The sequence below is a fragment of the Chiroxiphia lanceolata genome, chromosome 3 (assembly GCF_009829145.1).
Source record: "Chiroxiphia lanceolata isolate bChiLan1 chromosome 3, bChiLan1.pri, whole genome shotgun sequence".
In the NCBI taxonomy this organism is placed as follows: Eukaryota; Metazoa; Chordata; class Aves; order Passeriformes; family Pipridae; genus Chiroxiphia; species Chiroxiphia lanceolata.
Genome location: NC_045639.1, coordinates 7,410,541 through 7,426,026, shown reverse-complemented (window position 1 = coordinate 7,426,026; position 15,486 = coordinate 7,410,541). Strand labels below are relative to the sequence as shown.

The 15,486-nt window shown below is 37.0% G+C and overlaps 1 protein-coding gene across 1 annotated transcript in view; it reads left to right on the top strand.

Moving 5' to 3' along the window:
- Nucleotides 1-15,486, top strand: part of KIF16B (kinesin family member 16B) — a 133,412-nt gene that overhangs the window by 36,374 nt on the left and 81,552 nt on the right.

Here is a 15,486-nt window from a genome sequence, read left to right as displayed (position 1 = left end):
GGCAAATAAATAAATTTTCATCTTGGCATTTGAACTAGTCTTAGTGTTTTCCCTTAAAAAAAAAAAGTTCCTGTTCTAAGTCATCTTCTTTGCCTTAGCTCTTTCTGTTGTTCACCATAGTGACCCCACAGTGCAAAACAGATTCTCTCTAACAAATCTTTAAACTAATGCATGTTTTTATTGAGTTGCAAGTGAAGAAAACCTGGGCAGGGACAAGTCGATCCCTCATGCCCTTGGTATTTGTGTGGTATCAATAAGACCTGTGAATAATCACCTTTTATCTTACATTGGGTATCTCAGTGGATGTGGTGCATAGTGGATACAAATTTTCCATTGTACTGGTAAGATTTTATATTGGTATTTGGTGCATGATTAAAGTGATAGTCTGAGGTTATATTTTATTGGGCCATTTTATGATTCCGTACACATGTACAAGCACATGTGTACATGCACACACACACACACACACACACAGATGAATAATTCCCCCAACTTCTTTAATGTAAACTAATATTTTTTGCCAAAATGTTTTAACTATTCTGTTAAATAAAAATTTCAAAAACAGAGCTTAAGCTTTCATGACTTGCTGAACATAAACTTGTTAGTAGTGTAATTGAAGCAAGCATTTAGAAGGAATTTTTTTGGTTCTCCTTATCACTGACACAAAACTTGGTATTTTTTGGATCACTTTCTGATTTCTTTACTTTTTCCTTTAAGTTCACCACTGTGTCTTTTATCTGACTTTCACATAAGTTGAATAGCTCCATGCTTAAAAATAAAAATAAAGCAGTAATAGCATAGAGAAAAGAGCAAGGTTGGTAACTACTTAGCAGATGGTGTGACAGAATGGACTGTTTAATGTCTGTCTAGATACTGAACTGGGAATCACCATTTGCATATTCATCAGAGATGTTTTGGGTCCAACTTTATGTTATTTCTGTGTTATTTTGTTATTTTGAAGCATCTATACATACATAAAATTTTGTTAGTCCCCTCTTCATTCATGTCTGGACTGGGGAGCCCATTGTCACATGGAGAATTTGTGAATTTTGGTCAGTTGTGGAAGTGAACATTATGTCACATTTGGGAAGTTTTAAAGCTGTATGTTGGAAATCCACTGATCCTTGCACAGAAATTACAGAATCAGAAGAGGTGTTAACTGAACAATGCATATAAACAAGGGAAAGCTGCATTTGTTAAATAGCTGAATGTAAAGGACTTAAACAGAGAAACTGTAATTTCTGCTTTTCTAGTACTGAGATTTTCTTAGCTTAATTCATACAGCTTCTGTATGAATTGCATCATATGCTGATCTTTGAGTGTATGAATGTAGCTTATGTTTCATTTTGGGGTTAAAGGCAGTTGTTATAACTTTCTTTGTCCCAAAAACCTGAAAATCTGCAGAAGATTTCTTGATTGTACTGTTTTATTTTACACTGTTTTACTGAAAAGATCCATATTTTTATTCAGTTCTTGTTTAATGATTCTTAAAATTGAGTGGGAAAAGGCTTTTTGGAAGTTTGCCAGCTGAGTCACTGGAAAGCAGATTTTAAACTGTAGAGAGCAGTGGTGTTCCTGTAATGGATTCCCTATTAGTTCACTGGGGGTTTTGTTTTGTTATTGATGTGGCCCCTGCCTTGCACACACAGACCGTACACATTGTTAATTTCTAAAAATAGGCTGTCTTGGCCTTCTTTGAGAAGTGAGACTGTCTGTGTATGTCCACCTCACTGCAGTCACACCTACAACTTTGCCCATTCAGTAACTTTCAGGACATTCTTCCTTAAGGTACTCAGAACTTCATGTTTGTATTATAATTAAAATCTTCTTACCCTTGCCTCTCCCTGGATTTGCCATCCTGAGGTAGTTGCTGCCTTCCAGTTCCTGCCCTGCAGCAGTCTTGGAGAATTGAAAACCATTTGCTTCTCAGTTCCTAACACCTTTTGCTCCAAATCTTTAAGGCATATGCCTGCCAGATGCAGGTGCGCTTGCTAGTAGCTGAATGGGATTTCCTACTCTCTGTAATTACGCTTTTTTTTTTGTACTAAGTTCTAAATATCAGAGTTCACATGGGTTTGAATTGTTCTCACAGGCTAATGGGAAAATGTGTTAGTGTTTAAATCCAAAATAATTGAAAGGATTTTGCATAGGCCTTGTAAAATACAGGAAGATTCACAGGGCCTGCTAGTGTTTTCTAGTAGATCAACAGATACTGTTGGAAAAAGTTACCTGGTTTTTACTGAATACAGTGCTTTCATCAGGCAAAGATGCTTGGCAAAGAAATAATGCATACTGTTTTTCAGGGAAGATGTTTCTCAAACTTGTTCAGCCTTGCCAGTTTTATTGAACCTTTTTTTAAATTAGACCATCAGCATCCAAATGCTGCCTTGCAAATAATTCGTAGAGAATGGAAAATACTGTCCAAGGAACAGAAAATACTGTGTGAATGCAAGTTTTTGATAAAAAGTATTTGGCAGCTTAAAATTTACTTATTTTAGTCATCACAGTGCCATGTGTACAGCTGACATGTACATCCCAGTGTTATTCCTTTTTTCTGCTTGTAGCTTTTATCCCCTTTGACATTTATTTGTATGTAGTTCACCCTAAGTTTCAGTTTTCTGTGCATCTTTAGACTAAGTATACTGATCTCTCCTATCTGTAGATGTTGTCAGTTCTGGATTTTGGGGAAGGCACAGTGGCTGAAGGCCACTAGCAGCTGTGAACATCTTGTATAATCCTCCATATATGCTGTTGGCAGATCGGACATGTCTTGGGCTGGTGATGGTGGTATCAATAGTGTGCTCCCTTTCTTTCACGCATTTGGAAGAAGCCCTTTTGCTGGGAGACTGTCAGAGTTCCTCTGGAACAGTTGAATTACTGTCAACTCACACCTAAATCCCAGATTCTCCTGTTTTCTTTATTAGATTAGAACACTATACATCAGGGTTTTAAATTTTTGTTGACTCTGTGTGAAGGATTCATTGCATGGCAGGTTCTTGGCATTGCTGATGTGCCTGAAGTGACAAGTGTTGCTTCCAGTGGTGATGTTTGTTTTCGTCCTTGACCTTCTCACTGCAATATAATATGACACGCTAACCTTACTAACCTAGTATTACAATCTGTCCCCATCCCTGCTTTTAATCAAAGCAAGGATATTTTAATGCTTAATCAAGTTAATAAATATGTGGACTAATGCTTCAGCATTGTGTAGAATACTGCATAAAATCCCAAAGTGATAGTGTTTGGTTTTAAACCCACAGGTTTGGGGTTATTTCCTCAAATGTCAGCCAAGGATTTCACCTTACAAAACAGCAGTACTTTGCATTGCTTCTCTATCCTCAGGTGTCTTGCAACCTCAGTACTTACCTGTAGGATTTTGCTTTCATCTCAAACTCACTGAATCTTTCTATGATTTTTTTTTTGCCTTTGGTTCATGTTCTTCTGTACACGTTCCCAAAAAGAAGAGGAGGAGGGGAAAAAAACTGTTTGCTCTTTTCCTTAATTTAGTCCTTTTTGTATGGTTCTGTTAAAGATCAATTCTGGGGTCTGTAATTTCTTTGGATGCTTTCTAAGATGTTAGAGTAACCTATCCAACTTTCGATTTTTCTCTTGCTTTGAGGCTTTAATTGGTATAAAACCTCTTTTGATGTAGCTGCTACATTTGACTGCATGTGTTGTCATTCTCCTAGAGATCTTTTTTCTTTTACTGTCACCTTATTTTTGTCATCTTTTGTGCATGTTTCAATTTCTTTCTCTAACCTTTAGCAGCCTTTATATTAATCTTTTTTAAATGTGCACTCCTTTATATAATTTTCTGCTGGTTTTTCTTCCCAACTTTCTTTAAATTTCTTCTCCCCTTTTCTGTTTGTGTAGAAATCTGTTTGACTTTTAGCTTTTGCCTTTTTGATGTATGTCATTTGTAGCTAGAATAAAGGTATTTGAATGCTCTTTTTTATTTATTTTTAGTTTGAAGTAGATTTGGAGTTCCCTTTTATTTCCTTATCCTGTTTTTTGATTCTGATCATGTCATTAGCTTTGTGTGTCAGTGCTCAACTGATGTCAAAGGATGCAGAGAGATCTGTCTTCAGAGTCTATTAAAGGACAGGGTCTTTTCTGTGTATGTATGTCTAATTCTTGTGATCAATAGTTTAACTAGTCACTGCTTCAACTGGTTTTGTCCTGTTGGATTTAGTGACACAGCCTCACTTTCATCAATAATACTAATTCTGCTGCAGCTCTTTACCCCATGGTGTGTAAATATCTTATTGAGTACTGTTTATTTGATCTTTTTCTTTTTTATGCCCTTTGGTTGACTACTGCTTAATAGTAAATTTTTATACCTTAAGAATGATTGTTCCTACCTGGGGAAGAAAAAACTGTATGTTTATTTTCAAGCATTAACATCTATTGTTTATATCTTGCCTCCTTCTGCGGGGGAACAAAATACCCTTAACTTGCCATGATGAATAAATACAGACTAATACCAAAGAGTTATTTTGGTGGACATACTCGTCTAAGCAGGGGAATTTTCTTTCTTTAGGAATCTTGGCTATACTCAGCAAAGACACCAGGAGACCGAAACTCAAAGCAATTGTGTTGCTCTTTATGAGGTGTTGATTAGGGTGGCAGAAGTGAATAGATTTTGATTTTAATAATTTCCTTTCCCTGATGGCTTGCATACCGTAGTGAACTCTGTCAAGAGCTGTTTGTCCTGTTCCGTATAAATTCTCCATTTGTCTACATTTATTTGCATTTTCAGGTAATCTTTAAACCACGGTTGCCGAATGGTATTTAAACACCATTATCTGGGTCCTTCTACTTGAAAAGCAGGGCATACATCACCATTTTCCTGTTTTATGCCTTTTTGTTACTACCTATTAACCCTGACTGGCTTGTCCTCTTTTCCTCTTCTCACTTGGGTTGTGTTCTACCCCAGTACGTTGCCCTTCGATGAGCATTTGTTTTCTTCATTCTTTCATGTCTTTGTTTTAACAAGCTCAGTCCTGAAGGTGAGAAGTGCTCTCAATTAACACGTTCTGCTTTCACCTAAAACTCTCTTGTCTACTACCACTTTTTGGCTGTAGGGAAGAGAGTTTGTGCAAGCTCTTGGGCTCCTGAAGAACAAACTGTAGAACTTCTAAAAATGCTTATTGCATCACTGGCAGTGAGGATAACAGTGCATAAACCATGACATGAGATTCTTGTCCAAAAACCAGTACTTGCGATATGTCCCCATTCAATGTCTTTAGTAACCAAGAATATATTGTGGGTTTTGTGCCTATTCCATAGTGAGACTTTTAGAACATTAGAATCCTAATGCATCATATAGTTGTCCCAGATCACTAATGAATGGCTAGTTTTTGTTTTGTTTTGTCGTTTTTATTTTAAATTTAGAAATATATAAGTTATATGAAATTATGTGACAAACAAAAAAATACATCTTGACATTTGTAGTTTTTTGTGAGTAACCTGGTCTAGTGGAAGGTGTCCCTGCCCATGGCAAGGGGGTTGGAACAAGATGAGCTTTAAGGTCTTTCCAACCCAAACCATTCTATGATTTTACCACTGGGTAAATTGGGTATTAGAAAATTGCATATAATGAAGATTTTAGAAAAGACACCAGTATAGGCTTTAATCCTGCCCTTAAAAAGGGCGTGTGAGTTTTAAAGACTTCTGGGCACATACCTTTCGAGCACAGCTTCTAAAATGATTCTATTTACAGGTCAAATGTTAAAAATGGAGTTGCAGAAATGGTGTGCATTTATATATAAAACAATGTATGCATTATACTGTATTTAAACTGTTCATTTACAGCTTTGGCATATGTGTTTATTTGTATATTTGGCAGGAATAGCACTTGTTTCTAAGGTTTTTTCACATTTCAGTAAGTAAATCATTTTTGTAGACTTGTTGCTAGTTAGGCATGTTGGTGTTGCATTTTGGTTAGAATGTCTGTTGTTGGTTGTGTTTGATGCATAACTGTACTTCTAAAGGGAGAATTACAGCTGTACTTTGACTTGAACAAATCTTATTTGGTATTTTATAACTTCTGTTTGTCATCTGTATTAGACAGCTCTCATTGCATACTTCCCGTTTTTGTTTCCTTTCTACAAGCTGTGTCTTCTGCTTGAATTTTTAAGAGGTTTAAGAATCACTGCAAAATTAACACAGGATTGCACAGCTATGGAGCTGGCAGGAAGTATTTAAGTCAGATGTTGCTGCTGAATTTGTTTTCTTTTAGCAAAGGTAATAGAATAAATAGAGTAACAACTCTGTTCCTAGGGATGTTTGCTTTCTCAACAATTGTTTGCCCTCCATCTATTATGTAATATATGTACATACATCAGAATGGAAGAATGCCCATTCACATGTGAGGAAGGACATTCGCATTGTCACGGGAGTCTCTTATTAACGTATTATTCTTAATGGGACTCCCTTCAGCTGACTCGTAAATGTTACGCAGAAGACAAGATATAAAGAAAGTTTTAAAAGGGCTAATGTTAATTATTCTAGTTTGTCTCAGCCAGAAATCACACAATAAATGCAGATAGCTTCCCCTTCTCTAGAAGCCCGTTCAAATGTGGTTTTGAGTTCTTGCACTAGATGTCACTGCAGATACAAAAATCAGGTCCTTCTGCATGCTTAATTCAGATTTAATTCAGATATCTTAAGGAAAAATTATTTGCAATATCTTGAATTTCATTGCTTTTCGGATCCATTAAAATAAGTTTATGAGAATGCCAAAGATTGGTTTAGGAGCAAGTCTTGAAGAGCCTGAGTAGCTGTTTTGACAGGAATGCTTCTGAACAACAATTCACAGGTGAGATGCACAGTAAAATGATTACGTGCATTCAGAATTATTGCAATTATTTGTCAGTATATTTTTAAACTCTCCTTTTCAAATGACAGTGTATCTCGAATATTTGACAAATTTAGCTAAAGCCTTTAAACATATTTATTTTCTTAACTTTGTTGTAGCTTTGATAATTTAGAGATATAAAAGAACAGTTTCTGAAAGAGGCATTATCTTGACCAGGTAATATAGTTGAGAAAGCAAAAAGGCTTCTGGACACAGAGATCTTAAACCAGACCACTTCTGCTATTTGCTTTCATTTTCAATGGATCTTGCAGTTGAAAAGCCAATGGCAATGATATGCAGTTTCTATTTATAACTGTTTCTTTTAACATTTTTCTCTTGATTAATCACTTCTGTAGATTTATAATTGAGTTTCAGTACATTAAAATTTGATAAGTGTGCTGGGTTTTTTCCATCTCTTTTTGAGAAAGCTGTCTGATAACAAGGGAATGTTTATCGTTCTCGGTCCTTGTACAGTATTTATTCACAGCTTTTGCCTCCAGAGCCATGACAAGTAATATCAAGTTTAGCTCTCAGTTTTATTAGGGTTTGTTTTCTTATACCTGGCCTTGTGCATTATGTATTTATTTCCCAAGTGTAGCAGTTACTGGCAGTGGTTGTAGTTTATAACATCATCTGTTCTGGTCAGAAGATTTCTCCTTTGACATTTGAGTTTGGACAGAGATCATCCAAACATGATTTGCTTTACCTTAAAATACACATTGTTTTTTCATACTGTGTATCACAGAACAGATACCATTATTAAGTGATGATTATTACTTTCCCTAATCATCCCCCTTGCTTCAGTCTGGTAAGTGTGCCTAGATCAGTGCAAACTGAGAAGAAAGAAAACATAACTAAGAGAATTTTCTATAAAAGCAAACAGACAGAAACTTTTTAAGGGGTCATATGGTTGTCGTGAGATACAAATTGCTTTTTCTTCAGAGGAGCAGCTCTCACTGCTCTTCACTCACCAGTGATTTTTTTTCAGTGCTTTGTCTGCTCTTAGCCTTGGCTTGCTGTTGTCAGAGGACCAATAAAACTACTAAATTGGGAACTGGTGCTACTGATCTACTTTAGCTCTTTTCCTAATAGAAAGAGTATTGAAAGGGTCCCAGCCACCTGGGGAATCCTGAGTGCAGCAGTCAAAAGTAGATTTCAAAAGAAGTAGTTGGCTACTTTCAAGTCTTTCTGCCACCTGTGTTCACCTGATTAAGAAACATCCTTTCTCTCCTGCAGACACTACAGCTGCTGGTGATGCCTCTGTGATGGACTGACCACTTTTAACTTTCAGTTTCTGCTAGAAAGTTGTGATCTAGAGATGCCTAATGCTACCGATTGTTTTTCATTTCAGTTTGAAACCATTTTTCCCACCTGAAACCACCTGGACTATCAGAGAAGCACAGTTGGGGCTGCAGTTTCTGAGCTCTCCAACCACAGATTAAGGCAGGGGTTGAATAGTTTGGTTGATCCAGGCTGTGCATTCCAAAAGAGGCCCTCCAGTGTTTAGGAATCACCATACTCCCAAATATTTCACTGGCATCTTCCTTACAACTGGGACCCTGCATTTGTAGACTATCCAGGCCACGCTTAGCTTTAATCCATCCCTAGGGCTTATAGGTGGTTTTCAAATAAAAGGGAGTCAGACAGAGTGAGTTTCTTTTGAAATCCTTTCTACAGCTCAGATGCCACTTGTTCAACTATTCCTCCTGGGCATTTGTTCTGCTTTTCTATTAATTTTCTGGTGGCAGGAAGGGAATCTAAATTGAAAGCAGTGCAAGCTCCTGATTTAACCTGTAGAAAAACAGAAGAAGAAGAAATATACCCTGAAAACTATTTCTTCTAAAGGATCAGCAAAGAAGTAGTGAGAAAGACAAAACATAAATTTCTCTTTGGACTTGGCTATGGGAGGAGAAAGAAACATTCCAACATCAACAGTTTGGACTAATTTGGGTATTATCTTGAGTGCCTCACAAAGGAGCTGTTCTAATGACGATACGTATTGGATATGAAATACCAGAACCAGTTTATTCTGCTGGTGTTTTTAGCAGTATGTTTAGGAGTTTATTACTGCATGATCCTGATAGCTTTGAGTACACAGAACTGTTGTGCACCTGACTTCATGTCTTAATTGACAACTGAACATAGCCTTGATTCATACAGTCATACTGCTGTAGCAGTGTAGCTGGAGTGATGAGCTTGTTCTTTGTGCTTCCCAACTACAGAGATGATATTTTTAATGAAATCCACTAAGAGGTGTCTTAAACACAGGTGGCAGCACAAATCTGTGGCTGTTGCAAGCAGATTGTATTCCTGAACAAAGGAAAGGACAGGTGTGGTTTCTGGCTGTCAATGAATCTGTCAGATTCATTTACTCTCATAACTTGGTAGTTGGATTGTGAGGGACAAGAATATGCCAGCACCCAAGCCCACGCATCTTCCTCTGCAAAAGTCTTGCTAGTCCTGAAGTCTGTTTTTTCTCCTTGGTGATTGTTGCTTGCTAATATGCATAGTCCTACTCCTTTCTTCAGTTTATTTTAATAACATGGGTTACATGTTGGCCCTGAGGAAGAGACACATGGATTTAAAGTAATCTATTATTTTAGATTCATCTCTACAGAAGTAGAGATGAATTTCTAGACAAGTAATGAACAGAACTCTAGGTAAGTGAAATGCTTCTTAACTCTCCCATCCCCCAAGAAACACACAAACCCCAAAATAGCTTTTAAAATTAATAAATATACTAGCTATGAGACTAGGGTTTTTTTTCCCTCTGCAATTCCTGGACTCATTCATCATCCAGCTTTAGCAACAAATGAGGTAGGAATCCTGTAGATAATAGTCCACTGCTTTCTCTTGATTCATTCCCAGAGTACAGTCTATGGAATGAATTATTCACAGGTCCTGTAGAAAATATGTGATCATGTAATTAAAGACTGTTTTGTAATGCATATGGAAGAAGAAGATGAACAAAAATAGCCTATTTCTTTGTTTTCCAGCCAGGCCTTTTCCCTTTTTAGATATCAGTAGCTGTCTCTTAGCTGGAAGGTATAGTTTCTCCTGCTAGGAGGCATCACTAAAGGGAAGAATGTCTTGTTCTCTGCCCCAAATGTCAGTGTTGCTGTAATGTACTTATTTGGCCTTTGAGACTGATGTATGCTCAGTGTGTTCACGCATAGGAAGCTGTGAAGAGGTGAAGCCTCCTCCACTTGAGACACAGCAAAATGATCTGTGCACCTCACTTTTTGACACAGAAGAATTGTTTTCCCTTAAACCCAAGCTAGTGGGGACAGAAACCAGCCTGCAGCAGATACTCCAGCATGGAAAATGGCAGCTTTGATGGTTTAAGTTTTATAAGCCACTGGAAAATAGGAATTTACAGGCCAGCGTCCAGGAAGCCAAACAGGCACCTCTATTTACAATTAGCCCAAATCCTGCGGTTCTATTCAGGGGATTTTTCTCAGATGTCAGAAGTAGTTCTGTCCATACAAAGTCTGAAGTGTCAGGGAGCAGGCATTTCAACTTGTTAAATTTGTCTTTGTAATTCCAGGAGTGAAGGACAAATTCCTGAAAAATCACTTTGAATCTGCAAAGGCTTCTGATGGAAACCATTGTAGCACGTTAAGGATAGTGGTGCTTTGGGGTGCCACCACAATAATAGGGTTTCTGTGTATTAATAGCCAGCTGCATGTCAGCAGTGAGCATGTGGCCATCAGTTCTGAGGGGGAAAGAGAAACAATGAAAAAGGAAAAGCTAAGCTGACCTTTTGAGACTAAGAACTGCTCCTGTAATTCCCTTATTCTTTAAAGGAATAGCATCATTAATTTTCCATCATTTTAGCTTCACTATCTTAGCAGTTACTCATTTAAGCAGTTCTACATTCTGCATCTGCCTTTTTAATTGACATACATTGCAGAGAGCTATTGATGCCTGTGTGGGCTGTTGCAGGACCACTTGCACTTTCACAGTAAGCTGCTCACAATAAAACTACAGTTTTTTGATCTTGGTTGTTGCAGACTTTAATGGCTTTCCCTGACTGATGAAAGTGCTGTGATCTAATGCTCTGGGAGACAGGGGAAAATCTGATTAGGAAGTTTCTTCAGTTGTGGTTTTCTTTGTGGTTTTGGATAGTAGAAGTTTCTTCTTCTCAGAAAACTGAAGTGTCTTAATTCTACTTAACTTTTTGTTTTAATTGCACTGAAACCAGTACAGCCAGCAGGATGGTGTTGATTCTTTGTTCCAATAACTAGAAGGAGAAGAAATAGTAGGAATTTTTGCCTTATCTAACATCTCTATGCACGAGGGAATCAATATACCTTTTCATAATTGATGATTATATAAATAATTAATTCATTGTCTATAATGGAAGAGCATATTTTTAATTTTCTAAAGCATTTTATTGAAGTCCCAGATTAGTCCCAAACATTGCTTTGGCATGTGCCCAGATTATAAAGGATACACCTCCTCACTGATGGTGTGTTTCACATTTCCTCCTCTCTTTGTGTTGCCTCCTGAATAGAACCTACTACTTTTGTAGTGACTCTGAGTTTGTTTTGTTATTCCAGAAACCATACCTCTTTCAAGTTGAAGTAAAACATAGGGTAGAAATTTGATATTGTATATGCAGCTTTATAAGTAACAAAGCTTTTTAAACAGACACCACTAAGAAGAGGAGCAGCTTCACTGATACAATACAGAGCAAAACAGCTTTTCCTACTTTAACGTGTAGGCTGTCACTTTAATGGGAATCTCAGATATTTCAAAGTTGTTTTCTTGGAGCAGATTCTTTTTTTTTTTTTTTAACCTGAAATTGTCTTGTCAATCACAATTAGATGTAATCAAATTTCTTTCAGCTGCTGCTCAGTGTTTTGTCTTGGCTGATCTCTGTGATAAGTATTGGTGAGGGAGCAAGAAGGGTGTCCATGTAACCAGTGCCCATCCAAAACATAGCAAGCTAAACCCCTCAGCTGTGCTTCTTCCTTCAGCTATTCGACTATTACGGCAGCTGCATGTCAACTATTACTAGTAAGCTCAAACCAGATTTCAGAATCTTTTGAAATAATTTTTTATTCCTCTCCTAATTCTTGTTCCTCTTGTCCATATAGTCAATGTTTTCTCATATTTTGCAGTGGGAGTTCCTTGTTCCTGTTTTAGCTCTTTGGGTAATACCATGCACTGAGAAATATTTTTCCGTTCTAAGCCTTTGTATCAAAAACTTTACTAATGCTGGCATTTCTAATGTTTCCTGACATCCATTTCCAGTATTTCCTAATACTAGAAGGTTGACAATGTATATGCAAGTTGTCTGGAAAACTTGGTGAAGTGTCTGTCTCTCTTCCAGGAGGCAATGAAGAAGGAGAGGGTCTGTTCCATCTCTTCAGCCCTTGGTACTTTAATGCATCAATGCAAGTGTGAAAAGCTCTGAACTCATTTGTGTTGTTTCCAACTCATTTTTCTGACAGTGTTGTAGGTTTTTCCAGTTGGTCCATAGCAAGTTTGCTTTATTATGCATTATTATTTTAATGTCTGGTACACTTATATATTTTCCCCTCTGAGTATGAGGATGTTACTGAGACGTAGTATAGAGAATACTGAGCCCTGACAATCTAATGTAACTTAATATGTTTCTCTTTCCACTACAGTCTTCCCAGAAGGAAATAAAAAATCTTATCAGCAGTGCTTGACTCATCCAGTACAAGTCTTGTTAAAGAGTGCAGGTGCAATTTTCAGTTTTATTTGTTGGGGGGTAATGTGCTAGTGTTGTAGGTTATCCCTATTTTAGCTACTGAAATATCAGTTAGTGCTTGAAGGTATTTTAGGTGCCTAATTCCCATTTGTTTTGAGGTGGATTTGGCTTTATGAATACCTTAAAAACACAGAGTTTATACAGAATTCTTATTTTTTTTCTTTTCCCCAGCACAACTTCCTTCTGTGTGAAAGAAGTCTCATTGTTTTGCAGGAACTTTTTCAGCAAAAGACTTGTGATTTCAGGCAGCTTCTGACCTAATTATAGTTCATCCATGAATATCAGCATTTCTACGCCTGGAGTTTTTACCCTTATGTAAATACAGAAGACATAATTTAGATTAATTAATCAACAACAGACCAGTCAAGAACTTATTCATCTTCAAAATGTCAACTTCTGTAGAGCTTTTTGTTAAATATTCATATTTAATTTCTTTAGAAGTCTGATTTTCAGCATCAGGACAAACTGTTGCTGAAGGATTTGCTCTGAATGTTTCATTCCATTCGTGGATTTTCTGTATGGAACGTTTCTGTTAAAAAGTATCTTCCTGCATGAGCACTTCTCCAAACCTTTGATTGTCAAAGTTTGCAGGTTTATTTTTGTTTTCAACAGTTTTTCATTGCCCCTTGTGTTCTCATTTAGTTGATGTGTTCACAGAGCATAAGGAAAACAATCTGAGATGGGTTAGATTTCAAAACATAAGAAAAGCTTTTCAACTTCTTTGTAGCAATCCACAGGTCTCAGAACTTTGATTGTCTGAAGAAAGTTTGATGCTATCAGGAGTAAAACTGGTTTATTACCTGCCCTTAGAAGCTTCTTACCATCCTCCTTCATTTGCATTCCCAGGTTTAGGCTGCAGTATCAGACTTGTACTTTCAATAGATGATCAGAGTGTTTGATAAGGTTATGGATGGGGCTCTGAGCAATCCAGTTGAATTGAAGATGTCCCTGCTCGTTGCAGGAGGGTTGGACTGGATGATCTGTAAGGGTCCCTTCCAACCCAAACCCTTGTATGATTCTACAATAGTAAGCCAAGAAAGGTGCTGACATGACTCAAGAAAATAACGTATCTGAATCTTTGGAAAAGCAATTACTTGTCTCTCCTGGTCCTTTTCAGTTGAATGTGGAGATGCTTGTTTTCAGGAATAATTTCTGGTCAAGAGAAACAATTCAAAATGCTGTACTCCAGCCACCATGTGAAGCTTCATTGCTCTAAGGAACAAGATCAGCTGTCCAGAAACTTTAAAAAAAAATAAATATCAGGATATCTGATTGTGGATTATATTTTGCATGAAGCAATATCATGTTGTTTGGGGTTTTTTGTGTTTGGTTTTTCCTGCCCTCCCCGTGAGGTCCAACTGTCATTTGTGCTTCTGCAGCCTCTGTGGTGACAGGTGTTCAATGAGAACTTAGAAAACCAGAGTTTGGAATATTGATATGGCAATTGCTCCTCAGTTTTCATTTATTTATTTACTAGTTATGTGCTCTGAATTTTGGGGAAAACAGTAAATCTTATACTAAGGCAGACTGATTATCACATAACCAAGAACTATCTGGGTGAAAGAAGAGGATTGTATAGTTTCAATTTTTTGATGTTTGTTTGAGTTGTTAATTGGCCCCTATAGGAAAGCACAGATCCATTTGTTTTTTTGGTTACATTTACCAACTTAATGTTTACAAGGGAAGCTTTTTCCATTGAGAGATACAGCTGATAATGTGGCAAGTATAAAGTCACACTTTTAGGTAGCTGAAATGTAGATGTTTAAAATGCCCAGCTGATTTAGAGTAATCCCCCTGCCATTTGCCTCTGTTTACACAGTTTTTAATTACGTGATCACATCGTTGTCTCTCATTATTTCCTTCTCTGCTTTCAGTCAAGGAAGATATGGCTGCAAAATCCAACATGGATTTGTGAGATGTGGAGGGAAGGAGGCCATGGTCTGACTGACCTTGATGGGTTTCAGACTTAGGGTCATATATAGGGAGCGTAGCAGAAAGGCAAAGGAGGATTTTAAGGTTAAAGATTCCATTAACCCAGGGAAATTGTATCTTACTTTACTCCTAACTGAGGGAAATTTGAGAGGGTTTTCTCCTGAGGAATTTTCTTTTGGCTATTTTCCTTCAAAGTTGTCAGTCTCTTAAGACCGAAATCGATTAGCTGAATTTAAGACACTCATTAGTACTCTTAATTGAAATATGCCTGGGAGAGAATTTGGTTATATTTGGTTTTATGTTTAAATCTCTGTAGTTTTGTCCAAGGATAAGCTGCTTTAGGTAGGAATCTACGTTTTCCCCTATTGAAATAACATATTTAGAAGTTTAATGCCATAGATTGCTTTTGGTGAAGTAATATCAAAGTTTTTCCTGGATCCAACAATGTAGCTTTTGTTTACCTGTGATCTTTTCAGTCTTAATACCCCTGTCAAATAGTTTTCATTAAGAAAGGACATATTGTACATGTTAAATTCAAGGTTACTCATTGTCAGTCCTGTTTGGCAATGTTTTTAGAAGAGATTTTTAAGGGTGCTCCTGACCAGTTTATGGTAATGAGACATTTAAATGAGTATTTCAAAACACCTAGTCTGCTTTTTGTTCAAATGGTTAGATTTAGATTCATATGAGGTCTTATTAACTTCTGAAAATACGAAAAATGGATGCCTCAAAGGCTTAGTATTGAAAGAGTGGATTTTCCCTCTGTCTGTTATGGTTGGTGACTTCACATGCCAGTCATTATAAATCTTTGAAAAGTGCTTTATTGTGCTCCATATCAGGGCATTAATCCTTTATCTTGAGGTAATTTACATAGTGGATGAATTACTTCCAGTAGATCTATAGTTTTGAGTGCAGTAGTACCTGTCAGGAGTTCCTAAGGATTCAGGTGAGA